The sequence below is a fragment of the Buteo buteo genome, chromosome 7, assembly GCF_964188355.1.
Source record: "Buteo buteo chromosome 7, bButBut1.hap1.1, whole genome shotgun sequence".
Taxonomy (NCBI): Eukaryota; Metazoa; Chordata; class Aves; order Accipitriformes; family Accipitridae; genus Buteo; species Buteo buteo.
The window spans coordinates 8,487,487-8,503,785 of NC_134177.1; the positions used below are offsets into that span (position 1 = coordinate 8,487,487).

The 16,299-nt window shown below is 40.2% G+C and overlaps 1 protein-coding gene across 2 annotated transcripts in view; it reads right to left on the reverse strand.

The window, feature by feature from the left end:
- The window catches only part of TBL1XR1 (TBL1X/Y related 1), a 118,429-nt gene that overhangs the window by 22,670 nt on the left and 79,460 nt on the right, over positions 1–16,299 (reverse strand). The window lies entirely within an intron of this gene.

Sequence of the window (16,299 nt, forward strand, 5' to 3'; positions counted from 1 at the left end):
GACCTTGGTTTCACTTTGGTATCCAGGCAAGTTCTCACTTTTACTTTCTAATCTACTTCAATTTTCAGGTACTCCTGCTGTAGTAAAAAGGTGCGATATGGGCTACAACACTGTATCTGTTCAAGGAAAAAGTTGAAAAATTTTTCAACTAAAAATTAGAAAACATCTCAGCCACACACTTATGCTTTGCAAAAGGAATTCTTGAAATTAGAGACAAATTTTAAACTGACCATTTTTAGTAATATTTCTCTAGGCTTTCAATCAATGCTTTAAAAATATTGATGGATATATACACACAATTTTCCCTTGATTTTATTAATGGTATATATTTAGCAAGAAAAATAATGTATCAGACTATATATACACTTTTGATGAAAAACTTTGAAAACATGAAGCAACAAGAGTCTTTAAAACACAAAGATGAAGAGACAGAATACAATATTTTTTTCTAACTGAGTCTCATTTTTGAGAGCAATCTCATGCCTTCTGAATGTTTGAAAATCCTAATCTTTCCATGACATCTAGTAAAAAAGTACAAACATCAGCTTCCAGAACATAGTATGAAGTAAGGTCCATCTCCTGTTCCCCGTATCTACCCAGCACTTTTCATCAACAGACCTTGAAGGTTTTTACCCAGTCACCCACCACCATCGTTTTCTTCCACAGAACTGGAGTCTGAGAAGGTAAGTGACTTTCCTACTGTTATCTGACAAAGTTTGACCTGGATTTGACGTAAAAAAAAAAAAAAAAAAGGACTAGAGAACAGATTTTCTTGTATTGTTCAAAATAAAAAGTTCTTGCTACACAGCTACGTGGTCAGGTCATTTGCCACTACTGCTTGAAGTGGGAAAGCGGTGAACACAGCAGCAAGTAACAACTACAAGGTTACAATCAGCCTTATAAGGCTGCCATACATATTCTTTCCAGGCATCTTTTCCTAGCAAGATTTCTCAAAGAAACAGGAGAATATGACCACATTCTCTTCCTTATCATCTAACTTTTGAATTTTACCAGTCAAACTGCAACCAAATTTGACAGTGGAAAGAGCTCTCCAAGATGTAATTTTCCTACAAGTCCCCTAATGGCTTAGTGGGCATGGTGGTGTTGGGTTGATGGTTGGACTTGATGATCTTAAAGGTCTTTTCCAACCTAAACGATTCTATGCTTCTATAATGTTGTAGAGGAAAGACCCAATTAAACTCCTCAAGAAGACGAGAGGCTACAGGATAAACTCAGACATCAAACGGAGCACGTTTGCCCAAAACCATGCACGAACCCTGGTGGAGTCGATGAACACATGGACACCCCCAAACCCACCCCAGCTAACAGCCGGGGGTAGGAGGGAGGGCAGCGCGCACTGCCCGCTCCATTTGGAGAGGGCACAGGAAAAATGACACAGTCCAAGAGCTGTGCAAGGAGGGCTCAGACCCAGCTGGGGCCAGTGGGACCCCAGTGGGATCCCAGTGGGACCCCAGTGGGAGAGCCAGGGTTATCCTGCATGGGAAATGGGGGGCTGTCTACAATGCTGGACGCGTCCACAGAAGCCAGATCTCGTGCTTATGGAGTAGCTCGAGCATACTGTGCTGCCCAAGGTGAGGAGATGGGTTTAGTTTCTTAAGGACATAAATAAAAATGCAGAGCTACTTAAATCCTTCTCATTTCTAAAGCAAAAAATAATTGCTCCAGTACAGTAACTGCTAGCCAGTGCAACACAACTCGTAAAGAAAGGTACATTGATACTCACCCTACCCTACCCACCCACAGCCTCCAGTGATGCCTGACATACAAGGTGTACCTGCCAAATTACAATATACTTTAAGGGCTCATTTATTGAGCAGAGTGCAAAATGAATGTCATTTTTAGCCATTTCATGCATTAGCAACCAATTCTATCATGTGCAGGAGCAAGCGCTAATTTTATTCAGCTATGTTTTGTTGGTGCAAATCATCTTTATTTAAGACTCCTTGTTACAGAGGAGTTCTGTAGCAAGAGGAACAATATTCTTCTTCAGTAAAAAAGGTAATTAAATTTAAAAAGACTATTAAAGAAGCCTTTTTACATTACATACACATGCAAACAGTAGTATTTGTTTCATGGGTCTGTTCCTGATTTTTAAAATCTTGCTGCATCATCTGAAAAGATAGATCAAAATGCAGAAATCAGATGAAAGTGCTATTTGCTACATAGGGAAGACCTGCATTATTAATATAAAGAGGGCTCCCCACTCAAAGCAGAATTGTGAAGATGTCACATAAATTCACCTGTTATGTAGCTGGATAGCTGAAGAAAAAAAGCTAATGTTTCGCTTGTCTGTCAAAAGTGTTATTCACCCTGCCCAAGTCAAATGAGTATCATTTTTTCAAGGCTGGTTCAAAGTGTTTTCCACAAGATGCTTTGCTAAGGCGAGGAGCACTGCCACATGCTGTCCTGCCCGGCTATCAAGAGGTGGCAGTGCAACACTGGCTTCTGTACAGTAACGACTAGAAAAACACAGAAACGTGTTCCATAAATACACGGTTTGCCTGATGAGGACGTGAAATTGAAAAGGGTGCAAAAGGTTCCAGTTTTTTACCGAGATATTGCTTTATCCATTTTTTCGGGGCTTATTTAAATTTTCTGAAAACTCATTTCTGTATTTACCCCCCATCAGGGGCCCAGTTGCTCAGCCAGTGCCCGGAGACAACCGTCACCCCTGGCTATCGCGCAGCCAAGGCAAGCGAGGAATTGTGAGAAGAACGAGCAACACCGAACCACCTTCCTTCCCATACCAGCAGCAGACTATCACAATAAAGAGAAAATACAGCAGAAGTACAGATAGGAGAGGATTCAATAGTTAGTGCCCTTTGACAAATTTGGAAATTGATACCGGGCTTATGCTGCCAACCCTCGAAACGAGGGGCAAAGCCAAACGTCCCCCAGCAACGGGCTCTGCAGCGTGGCCACCTCCAGCCTTGGGAGCAGACTTTGGAGACAGCTTGGAGCTGCGTGAATCCCCATTGCACGTGATGGAGAAGCTGCTGCTGTCTCCGGCCATGGGGACCATCCCACCTTCCTCCTCCTCGCTCATAGCTTCTTGGGAAGTAACCAGCAGAATGACCCGAGACAGTGGCAGCGAGGGGATGACGGTGAAAAGGAGCAGAAGGTAGGATGGAGAGGGGACACACTGACTCCGAAGCCACCGGCCACACGTTGGTCTCGGTGTTCAACACGCACGGCCGCTCCTTCACTTCGTGCTGAAGTTACAACTTGCTGAGGACGTCTGCCAAAGAAAAGCAGTAATGGGAAAGAAAATAAACCTGCTAACCTACGAACCACGTGAACTCCATTTTCCCTAATGCCACAACACGGCCCCAGGGCTTGTTTGTGAGGTGACGGAGAAGATTTCTTACAAGTGGTGTCACGTAAATGGAAACAAAAATAGAGGAGGAAAGGCTGAAAAGAAGAAAATTAGAGGAGGGGGGAAAAAAAAAAAAAGTAATTTATCTTCATGTATGCACCCACGCATGTACACGCATACCCCATACACTAACAAATCTACTTCATTAATGCTGGTTTATTTCCCCCAAATCCACTATTTCCACGTGCAACTGACTATTCACTTTGGGCACTTAATAGATATTAATAACGCTCTTCATTTTAGATTCAGCAATTAAATAAGCAAAAATACACAGAAAAATGAGCCAAAAATAAGTAGAAGTGACACATAATTCCTACCAGTCTTAGATTTCTAGCCTAATTTGCAAAGGGCCCATTAAAAATATCTCAAGATATTTGCACCTGTATGTCCCAAATCCATTCTGAAAATGTAACAAGATCCTTGAGGCCCTTTCTTCCAGCCCTCATAAAAATTCCAAGTCTTCCTTGAAACTTTCTGTGGATTTACAGGAAATATGGCAAAGTACAATGCACCCACACTCCTGTTTTATCTCCAAGTGTGCTTTTAAAGGAAATCACTCCCACTTGCCTCTACTTTTGTTTTGCACCTTGGAGCAGTTGCAGTGCATGTGAAGTAGATTGCTTACCAGTAAAACTAGGATTAAATAAAACAAACAAACAAACAAAACAAAACACACACACACACACACCCCCCAAACAACAAAAAACAACAGGTAAGAAAAAAGATGTGCTCAAAGGCTTACGAACCATGCCCAAATTTCTCACTGGTTTCCAGTCTCTGGGACCACACCAGGCTTGATATTCACTGCTCAAAACAAAGTCCACTTCAGCACGCCTCTTCTCGGCAATGCTGTAGTGCCACCGAAACTGTATTACAGCGTAGGTAACCTGTTACCCTGTTCTCCCTCGATCCTCCAAACCCACTGAGCCAGAGCCACTGGTTATCTGTAGGATCCCCTTCTCGGAGGACGGACCTGTGGTTTAGAACACCACTGTTCAGTTAGAATCAGCGCAGTATCAAGACATCCCAGGTAATTTTTAATTTCACTGCAGACAGTCCCCGAACTCCCAAAATTTATCAGGCGTAAAACGTATCAGCCGTAAAATAGAAGTCAACTGTCCATACAGATGCTGGCCTCGAGATCTTCTCAAGAACTAGATGTGCCGCAGGTCAGGAGCTGACAAGACGCACGTCTGTGCTTTAGACATACCGACCCACTCGTTCCAACTCTGAATTCATGTCAGAAATCACACAAAAAGTAATTTGGAAACCGCTTTTTTCACAGGAAACGAGGTTTCTTCTCCCAGAGCCAACACGCCAACTCTGACTTAGCTTCCACATAGCAAAAACGTGCCTGTATTTCTGTGACATGCCGACCGTAACTCAGACACACCAGCACGCGAGGTCTCACACGGGCTTCTCCCACCCCTTGAGGACCATTCACACACTTCATACTTTGGGTAAAATTTACAAAGAAAATCCGTTATAATGAGATCAAGTTCCACTATCACGAACACCGGATCTGCAGGCTAATGGGTGCCCAACAGTACAAATCTGATTGTATTTCTGACAAATTATTTTTCTACTCTGCATGTTTATGCTAGCTTTGTACTCTTCTTCCAGGTTCATGCCAAATGCTAGAGAACAGATGCAGCCCGATATGGCTCCTGGCCTAATAGTTTTTTTGGTTTGTTTTTTTTTTTAAACAAACCTGAACTGGCAGAGAAAGTTTACACATCAGATTAGTACTTTGTATCTCTTAATCACAGCTTTATAACGTATAGTAGATTTACTACAGTTAGATTTATTGTATCATCAAACAACAGCCTAAGAAAGTAATATTTCTGCAGTTTTAGGTGGGCTCTAACACATCCTAATTAGGTAGGATAACAGAAAAACCTGGCAGGCTGCTGTGAATAATAATTCCCCCAAACATACCACTCATTAGTTTGATACCAAATACGATATGTTAAAGGGAACAGCTAATGCTCTGGGTAGTTCTGAAAAATGTTTAATGTTCACATCTAAACAGACTGTTACATTTATCCATGGAAAATAGAAGTCTGGCTACAGAAACAATAAATCTCCTATGACAGAAATACTGTCACTAGTCCTTTTATTTTTTCCTCTTTCACAAGAAATATGGACAAATATTTTGCCAGCACATGTGCACATAGACAGCGATACCATTTTTTAAATTGCTGCTTAAGAATCTTCTTTTTTTTTAATGACCACGATGGTAAAAAAAAAAAAAAAAAAAAAAAAGGCAAATTATATGACCCAACATGGGAATGTGTAGTTTTTTTAATTCCGCCTAAAAACCCTAAAGGTGCATACCCCAAAACCCTAAAAGGTGCATGCAAGTCCTTTGGAAAGTTTTATTACAACTCTAGTTTACGTCTCTATGACCTCTCTTAAAAATGAAGTCGCGTGTGTGATACACAATTCCTCTTCACTAAGTTTTGCAGCTGACACTGGGAGTCCCTCAGCCTGGCAAACCTACCTGCTGAACTCCACGGCTACGGGATGGCTGTCACGGCGGCTCAGGGGCCAGACAACACCCCACAGCCCAGGGAAGTGCCAACACACCGAACTCCACCGCTTCTCCAACTGCACCCCGGTCCATTAAGATAGCGAGGCACCAATGCCACCAAGTCTGCTTTATCAACTCAGAGGTGCTGAAGAAAGTGGAAAGGGGGCTATTTAAATCCAACCACTCAGACCAGCCAGACTCCCGGATTTGTGAGGTTTCAGCAGGACCTCATTCAGAAACCAAATCTGCCCCGCCAGCAGCTTGCAGAACTGGAGTTTTAATCCCGGGCTCCACAAAATGCTGTTGCTGGTGGCTGCCGTTCTACCAAAGTGTTCTCCAAAAGCATAGTGGATCCACCCCAAACGGCTGCTGAACTCAGCAAGCCTACACCCAAAGAAGAGTTCTGCACAGTCCTTCAGAAACGGTTTATAAAGGAAAACTCATAAAATAAATTAGTGGTTCCTGTATGTCAAGCATGCAGTGTGTGACCAACGTTGTGCGTCCTTCTGTGTAAGAATTTATTAGACATCAATTTCAATCAAAATGAACATTTTCTCATACTTTAAAAAAAGAAAAAAAAGTTGAGTTTTCTTAAACTGTATCAACTAATTGCTCTAAAGACTCCTATTTGCTCTTTCACATATTCACTTGAGAGATGGGGTCCAATATTGTATTGGGCATAATACAAATGAGCCCTTATTAAAGTTCTCCTACTATCTGACAATCTGCAATTAGGAATTCTTTCTAACCTTCTGAATTTAAAGGAAAATGTTTTTTAAATTAAATGCATAAGCTTTGTTGTAATATATTTCAAAATGAAAGTTATCTCATTTTCTGCATTTTTACCTGTGTCTCTAAATTGCTATTATTTAAATGTGCCCTTTTTTTTAAGATTCAATAATCTATGTCAAATGTGAACTTGCATAAAAAATTATCTGTAATTCTACTTAATGAACCTTCTTACTGATTTCCCATATGATCAAGCTTTGCTAGTTTTCCTTCTAGCAATTTAAAACAAGAGATGCTTCTCATGTTCATCTTTTACCTCTACTGTCTCGCTTTTAATCTCAAGAATACAGCTTCATTTCCGAATACTAAAAAAATAATTTTTACTTCCCTCATCTGAATTGTTTTCCTTAGCTCAGGCGATAAATATTTGTATTCCGTACTTCAGCTTTAGTGACCTAATTTATGGCAACAGTCTCTATCTTTCCGTGCCAATTTGAGAGTATGAAGCATAGAAGATGACAAAGCCAGTTTGAAATTTTCTGAAGAAAAAGAATTACAACCCTGAAAGGGGGAAAAAAAAAAAAAAAAAAAAAAAAGCAAAACACAAAGCCACCCAAAACCCTAGCTAAAAATAAGTTACTGTCTACTTATCTAAGTACTCAAGTCCCCAGAAACGCCAAGCACAGTCCTGAGTACTATTACAAAATAAGCTGCAGATGAAGCCCATTTGCTGGTTTTGCCTAGAGCAAAGTAGTATTTAATTACTGAACTATGAATCTCCTCCCCAAAGTCATATGCTGCGTGACCCAGGAGACTGGAATTCCGGATGTTACAGCAGAGAGACAAGCGACAGTATGTATATTCAGTATCATATTTCCAGGGCTATGGCTACAAAGCTGCAAACTTCTATGCTTTCTAGAGTTAAAAATACATCTTCTTGGACAGCTATAGGGCATCTTGCAGTGATTCTTGGCAGCCATATCTTGTAAATCCCTAGACTGACTAAAGAAACAGGGATGTTTCTGGTATTGACACTATTCAATGCTCTTTAGGTTCTTAAACCTCTTTTTTTCCTTGTTTACAGTGCTACACAAGAAGAAATTATGTGTTTGGGGGGGGGGGATTGTTCTCCTTATTTCCTGTATCAGAATAGCAAAAAGGTATTGTGTATTAGTATTTTAAAGACTTTTCAACTGTTTGGGGAAGAATGAAAATAGACATCTCTTTCCAGGCACAACTTTTCTGCATGATAATTACAACCCTGTTGAAATGGAAGTAGTTCTGATACATCTCTCTTCAGGAGCAAATATGTTATTCCTTCAAAACTTAAAAGCCAAACCCAGCTGCTCAGAACATGCACCCATATGCAGTAAAACCACCAGCAGAAAGTCCTGCCTCGATTTTGACTCCTTCATGAAAGCCATCCCTTCCTGACTCCTCACAAGATCCCAAGCCCAAACATCTCGTCCGGCTCTGCTGAAGGTGGCCAAGGAGAGGGCTTTTAATCACAGAGCTCAAGTCCACTGATGCAGGCAAACCAGGATTAAATGAAAACTGTCCAGAAGTAATAGTTTAAAAGTTAAATCACCATCCTCTTTCAATACTTAAATAATTTTCAGAGCACACCAGGAAATATAACCAAACATTATGAAATTCTCCTTGATCAAACACCTAAATCCAGACCAAAGGCATTTTTCAGAAAGGAAGAACCTGTGGCTTGATGGGATGACCTTCAGGGTCAGGCTGTCCTACCTGCACACCAGTGGGGCAGATGCCTATGGCAACAAAACTGGAAATGTGGCATTTCTAAAACTGACTAGAAACAGGTAGCTTCTGATTGATGACAGGAATTGGCACATTTACCTGGGGAAGCAATAGTATAGGTTTGGCCAGTATGGATTACTTCACAAGATGACCTAAGTCCACCTTCTAGGCTCTGTATGCTAAATGTATCTAACTCTGTAATGCAGAGCAAAGTACCAGCCAAATGCTTGTCGTTACCCCAGGGAGAGACATCTGTCCCCCAAAAGGGAAAATTTTCTTATTGGAGGGGCCATCATGGGAACAGTGGTAACATCAAGCAAGCTGTAGAGCTTCCATTCATAGGCCATTAGAAGGACGTCGCTTTAGACAGAGCTACAATCCTTCAGGAATACGTAATTTAAATAAATTAAGACTTTTGCAGTCAAACTTATAGACTCTGTCTCAAGAAGGCTTTGTACAATTGTTAAATGGCTTTACTAAGTGCTAAAATAACAGCCTACTAATATTCTCTGGATCTAGACATAGAACAGCAGTAGGTTGCTGGAATCAAGCACAAGAAAGATGAAAACTGGAAGAGCATTATCTGTTACATCGTTTAAAATCCCATGCAATATACCTCTTCAGCACGCACCCAGTCTTAAGCATGCAACTATACGACTGCTAATCTCCTCTGCTGCATTAAAGCCTTAGCAAAAAATTAATTATGGATGAATGTGGGAGCACACCCATTAATCCTTGCTTGGATCAAACTGTGTAAAAATTTCAGAGAAAATAACTGATCGAGAAGAGCTCTTGAGTTGGTCAAAATGAGCCCCATCGAGAGCTTCTGCTGAGACTAAGGTAAGGGAGGGGGTAACATCCAAAAAACGTCTTCTATTTGTGACCATACTCCATTGAAAATAAGCATAAGTACTACGGTTCAAGCTTTTTGATCAAGAACGTGTACAAATTACAATTAAACGGAGTTAAAAGATCTCCATACTGTGCTAAGTTTCTGCTCTCAGCTGATTTATTCTCATTTTCACTGCTGGAAAACCCACCAAATAACGTTGCCTGTAAGTCTGATCAAGAACATTTCATTTTTTCCAATACGTTGTTCCTGATGTTCCCACAATAGATCATTCAGGGCTCTAAGGGACTGTGTCAATTGAATTGAATGATGTGGTCGCCTGCTGGTACACAAATGCAAAGGCAAAGCTGAGGGGGTTTATTTTCAAAACAGGAGACATTGATCCTGCGACAATGTTCCATTACCCTGACTTTATTTCTATTAGAGACAGTGATTACATCTACATCAATCGCTTGAGCTGATGGATATTGGTGCACTAACAGTGACACAGTTTTTCACTATGCTGCTGATGCTGACCTGCATACTGATGGCTTACAAGAAAAGATTCATTCTGAGCTTGGACTAATGCTACTTATTTGTCAATGAAAAACTACTGGAGTTTGGGCAGACTTTTGTAATTAGTCAGTTTTCAACTGTCTGTGGTTTTGGTTTTTTTTTTGTGTGTGTTCTGGAAATCTTACTGTGGAACGGTGATTAGTGACCATGTAGCCTGGCACGGATTCTATTTGTTATGTTTAATATATTTATATTGCTACCTGATGGTAATAAAACAGCATATGCAGTTCTTAAAAGCATCTGTGGAAAGGTATCTCTGCACTCCTACAATAGCATCCCTATCTTGATTGGGGATTTTTTCATACAGGTGCAGGGACTCCCCTTCCATTTCTGAGTACTGTCACCCTTTTACAGTTCCTGTCCGCTGTACTTGCTCTCTTTCCCCAAGCTGGTGATCCATCTTCTGGCTTTCGTCCCTTGACCTGACATACGATCCTGAGCCTGTGGTCACGCATTTGCCCTGGTTTTCACCTCTTCACCACGCACTGCCTACATGTGCTCTGCACTCCTGAATTCATCTCTTCAACTGCTTTCAAGAGCGCCGACTTTATCTGTACTTCCTTCAGGCATTTCTTTTCCTACATTCTTCTTTCACTACTTTTCCATTACAACACACGAATTACTAACATTTTGCACAAATAAACTCTGGTGGTTGAAAAAAATTCAATTCATCTTCAACAGCAGCGATTCCTATTCCGAATGAGCCCTGTTCATTCTATTTGTTCTTGTTTGTTTAGCCTTGTGCCGAGTCACGTCCTGAAGAGCCTGCAGGAGAAAGGCCTTTGTCTCTTTGTGCGACTCGCTTCAGTGTATTTACCGCAGTGGTAAACTCTCATTCTTGATTAGGAAGGTGGTTTTTTTTAATGCTGCCATAACAACAACAAATTGAGGTGATTTGGAGTTATACCTACACAGAGTAACAAAGCACAGCAGAAATCAGAGTTAGCAGCACCTGATCAAGTGCAGAAATGGGGACAACAGCACGTCTGCCAGAAACAACCAGCACCTTCTCCTCCTGCCCTTCTGCACCACACTGCTGCCATCGACGACTCATGTTAGCCTAAGGTTGGGCACCTCCTTGCTGAAGTCCATCCCATACTGCACATCAGCAGGTTTTCCATAACCAAAAGTAAAACAAAAAGACCCCAAATCTTCCTCTGTGGTGTGCCCTGGTACTCGCAAGGCCAAGCAGCCCTTGCCTTGGAGATCCGAGAGCATTCGGCTATACAGCGAAGAATTTTGCTAAAGTCTTAAGTTTTGAAGCACTCAGAGGCCACCACTGCCTCATGGTTTTGGATTGGGTCTTTTTTGTGAAATGCTAGGTTTTTGTATTTTATTAAGGTAGCTATCATTACTCAGGTAATTATAGTTTGGGGATAACAAACAATTTTTCTGAAATTCCTTTGTGAGTGCATGAAAGCTGCCAATTTTTTCCTGAGGCAGATGTTTTGTTGAATACTAACAGCTCCGAGCCCACTGTTTCTGAAAAATGAAGGATGAAACTTAAAACCCCTGTGAGAAAATACCATAGTAGGGTGAAAAAAAGGGAAAAAACCCCTAACAATCTCACAGGACACAGAGAAGATCCTTCAGTTACAATTTATTGCAATTTCAACTCAGGAAAATATAAACTGTTAACAAGGAAAGCTATCATCTCCAGCTTTAGTGGCCATTAATCAAGAGCAACTACATCAGAACCTGCTACTTACTGATGAGAAGGCCAGATTTATTTATTTATCTATTTTAATTGGGATGAAGGAAAAGCAAACAGTGCCCTTTGGATAGGGAAAAAAATGAATTAATTACACTAAGAATGCAGCGGGTTGTTGTGTTTGGTTTGGTTTTTTTGGTTGTTTTGTTTGGTGTTTTTGTTTTGGTTTTGGTTTTGTTTGTTTTGTTTTTTTTTAATAAAAAGACCTGACGACTTCTGACAACCTGGGACAAGGCCAATATTACTCATGAGTTGTGGACTGATGTCAAACAAGTTGACTGGTACTTAGAAATGTTAATAGTAGAAATACACTTAGCTTTAGACATGCTTTTCTCTATTAACCCAGATATTCAACATATTGAGAATCTAACTGCAGTTGGACAGCAGAATTTTGTATTGAAAATATGTGCTAACATTCATCATATTTAGTGTTCAAAGCTCTCTACAGCCATGAAACATATCCTAAAGCCTAGAATAAATTAAATGTAAACTGACAAGTTCTTTCTAGCCCCAAGATGTTCACCTAAAAGATTTAAAGATGTGTAACTCATGATTGACTGCAGCATTATGCATGAATGGAGAGTTTTAAAGAAGGCTTAAGAAAGTTTACCCTCAGATTAAAAACTCAACTCTTTCCTTTACCCAAGCATTTTCACATCCAGCCCTTTTTACTAAAGCAGCCTGAAATGAGCCTGTGGGAATCTGCAGGTAAATAACCATCATCAGTTCAAGACCTTAAAAAAACAAAAACCCTCAACTTTCATAAAACCAAGAATAATAAGTAACATGCTTCTGCAACTGGTCATATGAACATAAAAAAAAGAACGATGTGTGAATCTACATTAGATATGTCTACTCCCACACTCCTCCGCTACCCCGCCTTATTAGATTGCTAATCTGCAAAACAAGACATCCTCTCCTCATAAACGCTCCACCAATACCACCTACAACACCACTTTCTTTTGTTCCCAAATAAAACCAAATGCAACAACAGTATTAAAAAGTGCAAACCACAGCTATGAGTCTTTAAAAGCTGTCTTAGAAATGTAGCACATTTTTGCTCAAGAATAATCAAATTGCAGGGTCTGAGCTTAAAGGACAGATATCAGTTACCAATGCAAACAAGATCAAGTGCAAAAGGGCTGTATGAAACCATCTTCACCTAGGCTTTTTTTTTTTTATTAAAGACTAATTAGCAGGGCAAACTGATTAAATCAGAGGATTCTTCAGAAGAGAGACATACTAATTAAAATGAATCTAATGCTTACAAATTTATTTTAGAAAAAGGACCACTGAAGTGGATCAGAAACCAACCGTACTTACTTGAGCACCTCAAGATTTAACTCCAGGTGGACTTTGAAATTAGGTAGCTAAATTTTCCAGAAGCACCTAAATCACTTAGAAGCCTTATTGGAATTGCCTTCTAACGAAGAACAGGATGTGAAGTACTTGCCTTTTCTGGGTACTTCCTAAGACCAAGTTGACGCGTGTCTCAAAAGCCATGAAATAAATGAAGAAACACTGACAAACATTTTTGGTATTCAAAGAGTCGAAGCTCCCCTCATCTGTTAAATTTAAATCAAGTATTAGAGTAAAAGTATAATATCCATGATCTTAGCCCTAAGGAGACTGGGCACAGCCACTCATGAACAGGACCGACTGCAGTCGCAGACAGCACGCAGTGATTCATTTGTCTTAGGCTGTGACATAGCACGATCAACATACTTGTCCTATTTTCTATTTACAACCTAAAATAACAAAAACATGAGACCAACACAAATTGTCATTTCTTCTTTCTCTGCACTATATACCAATCTGCAATACAGATGCAATCTATTAAGAAGTAATAGAGAAATAAAGCAACAGCAATCCAAGGAACATCTCAGAGATGCTGCACCAGCCAAGGCAGCTGGGCAATCGGGCACGTGTGCCTGAGTCAGCTCTGGAAACAGCAGTCCGGCGGCAGGTTATAAAGGCTGTTGGCGTAGGTCGTGAGGGAAGAGTACTGCTTTACTTTGACTGAAATAAAAGACTGGGCGTTCCTGAGCCACCATTCTGTCATCGTTGGTCTCTCATGGCTGTCCTTGCCTCCACCACACACGGTCTAGGAGGCAGCGAGGCAATAACGTGACCTGTGTAGCCCATGCCCCAGCTTCCACTGTGGGACTGGACACTCAACTACACAAGAAGTTGAGCTGCAGACACAAGACCCTTGCTGGGACACAGGTAGCTCCAACAAAACTACTTCACCCCCCAGTAACTCTGTGACAAGGGACAGATTGTTTTCCAAGCCTGCAAGTTCCTCTTTCCTTAATTTATATAATTTTCAGTTTCTGCTACAATAACCGCCTTCAAGGCGGACATTCAATCTCCACATCTCTACATCCTACTCTGTACCACATCTCAAAGTTTGACTGTGTAAGTTGTCATGAGCAAAAACTATACTGTCTAGGCTTTAGTGCTATGTATTTTGGCAGAGAATGTTTCCATCTATATTAGCTATACCAGAATTTCCATAAGAAATAGTATTGATTTTTCCCTTCAAGTATATGCATTTCATGAAAAACTCAGTCATGCCTCCAAAGGTTGTCTAGACATTAAGTTGGTCTCCCTTCCTGCCTTCAGCATCTGCTTATTTTTTTCTCTAAATGAAGTTGTATCAAGGGTCTTTTGTCAGAATATTAAGAATAGCATATATGCTGAGGTGATATGCCTATAAAACATAGAAAAGACATGCAATACAGTCATCATCCTTGACAAGATTTTCCACACCCTGCAATATATCCTTTTTTTTTAACTGGGAGTTGTTCCAGTATCTGAATTGTCAAGAGCAGTTTTTCTTCTACAAAACGTCCTGAAAAATAAAAACAAGCTTCTTTCCTTGTCTGTTGAAAACAGAATATTTTACCTACCTCAAATTATCCTCAACTAAGGACAACTTTGAATGAATGCCAAGTTCTGATACTTCATCAGTGTTTAAGTCTAGAGGCATATTTATACCGCTGTGAAGGAAAAACTCCCAGAGATCCGATGAACACGCCTGCCATAACACAGCCCCAGACAGCTCCTACACATTGTAAAGTCACCTCTATCTGTAGGAGCAATTACATTGTTGATCTTAGAAGATTAAAGAAGCGAACCAGATGTTCTTCTTGCTAATTTGGCACTGTACCGAGGGTCTGACTAGTAAAAGGAACCTGAACACATCTGTAGAGGGATACGCAATGAGTTTCAAAAAAATACTAAAAGATGGTTTAAAAGAACACTATTGCTTTTCTGAATAGCACATGGGACATAGAAAAGCTATAGCAAAGCAGCCTGTTGTATATAAAGTTTTTGTTTTGCAGGGGAAGCATCCTTCAAAGCTTTATGCAAATGCTTGTGTGAGTGCCTATACACACGCACACACATAAAAACCTTAAAATTTAAAACTGTTGGCTTTATGCAGTAGAAGCAGGAGAGTCTACTGAAGCATCTCTTATCACATGGGCTGAAAGTCACAAAGGATCCAATTAAGATAAAAAGTTCAAACCCAGGACATTTCCTCTTTCTGACTGCTTAGGCCAACATCAGACATCTGTTCTCACTAATTTTTTAATTAATCCCCTTTGAAGCAAACTATTCAAAACCTGAAGATACATCATCTGTCCGATAAGGATCCACCGCCCCCACCCCCCCACTCCCCTCCATTAGAAGGCGCTATTTTGAATTAAACTGTCTCCTCTACTGGTGCAGCTGGAAACATGATCATAGCTTTGTGTAGAGAAAACATTTTTGCTTAGTCAAGGTAAAACATCAGCAGAGATGGAAATACACCATGTTTTATAACTGCAGGCTACTATTACATAGGCAGCTGCACTGAAATGGTCTTCAAATTGTCCCACAAATGACCTCTCCTCTACCTTTTGCAGAATTAAGCAATCACAGTACCTAGTTCTGCTAGTTCAGATTTGAACAAATTAGATAGGACGGCTTTTCAAAAAACAGAAACCCACCATGTTAGGTTATCTTTACCTTACCTCAAACACTGGAATTAACAGGTACCATGCATGAAAAATTCTGCTCATCCATTTCCAGTCATAGGAGCATTATTTGAAAATAAAGAGATGATAGAGAGGAAGAAGTTCATGACTTCTCCAGATGACATTATACTTTAATAAGTACTGCACAAATAGCTCACAACATTTTGAAAATTTTCCAGTATTTCTCAAACTCCAAAGAGCTGCCATCATCTTTCTTTTCTTACAATATTTATAAAGCTGTGATGTCTTTACTTTGCAGAATTGCCGTTTAACATTCTTGAGTAATACTACTCAAAACTTCACAATGCCATTTCTCTCATATAAATCTGAAAGCCTATTTTCTTCCACTCCGAGATTTAGAAACTAAGATAAGTCTACATGCATGATTTGTGCATGCTCAAGGTATTGCATACCTATAGGGCTGGAAACCATACAGTGTGAATAGTACCATGCCCAAAAATTTTAGATAGACCAATCTAATGCAATGACAGCAGGGAAAATGGCTTCAGTCTTTACACCAATTCACTTGCATCTTCAGATAGCATCCTTTTGCTTCCCTAGTTATCAGCCTCCAGAGCCTTCTCAAGCAAGCCTCCCCCAATATCTCCAACACAGAAAGACCTACTACTACTTTCTTAGGTTGACTAGAGAATGCCATTAAGAAGTTCTTGTGTACCCCATCACAAAAAAAAAAAAAGAGCTTGTGAAAGTATACATAGATACAGATCAATCCAGAAG